Raw genomic sequence first — 755 nt, 5'->3', positions numbered from 1 at the left:
AAGAGGAAGAATTAATACAGAAGCATGGAAACTCAGTGGGGATAAAAGGGTGACTCTCTGACTCTCCTGAGATGGATTGTAACTATCTTCACCCAGCAGCAGGCAATGGCTTTGAAAAGAAAAGTAGAAAGAGAAGCTCTTTAGCACTAGAAATATATTCATGCCACCAAAAGTCACCCTCAGTGCTAGCACTGGCATCCCATAATTTAGGCTGTAAACCTGTCTTCGTGCCTACATCATTAGCCCAGAGGCACAGAAGAGGCTGCACGCCAAAGTGAAAATGCAAGACAGGGTGTGATTCAGTTCACCTTATGAAATCAAAAACCTTTCCCCTTTCATAATGTAATTCTGTATACACTTATAAATGTGAATATACAACACAAAATAATGACTCCCAAAATGTGGTTGTTTTATGGAATGTTAAAATGAATATTTGTCATTTTGGAGATATCTAATATGCAAACATTTTTTCTGTTTGAGGGGATCTCAAAGTAGAGGTGGGATTCCATCTCTCATTTTAAAAAAAGGAAAAAACTGTCCTTCCCAGCCCTCTGGAAGTTGGGCATGGGTGTCAGACAAAACCTTAGGCAGTACAAGTCCCAGCTGAATTTTTGAACCTTGAGAAAGTAATACAAAAAACTTCAGAGGAAATTAAGATCTCAGGTCATGTATGGATGTGAGAGTTGGACTGTGAAGAAGGCTGAGCACTGAAGAATTGATGCTTTTGAACAGTGGTGTTGGAGAAGACTCTTGAG

The sequence above is a fragment of the Bison bison genome, unplaced genomic scaffold, assembly GCF_000754665.1.
Source record: "Bison bison bison isolate TAMUID 2011002044 unplaced genomic scaffold, Bison_UMD1.0 scf7180017864487, whole genome shotgun sequence".
Classification (NCBI taxonomy): domain Eukaryota; kingdom Metazoa; phylum Chordata; class Mammalia; order Artiodactyla; family Bovidae; genus Bison; species Bison bison.
This window is presented reverse-complemented; position numbering follows the sequence as displayed.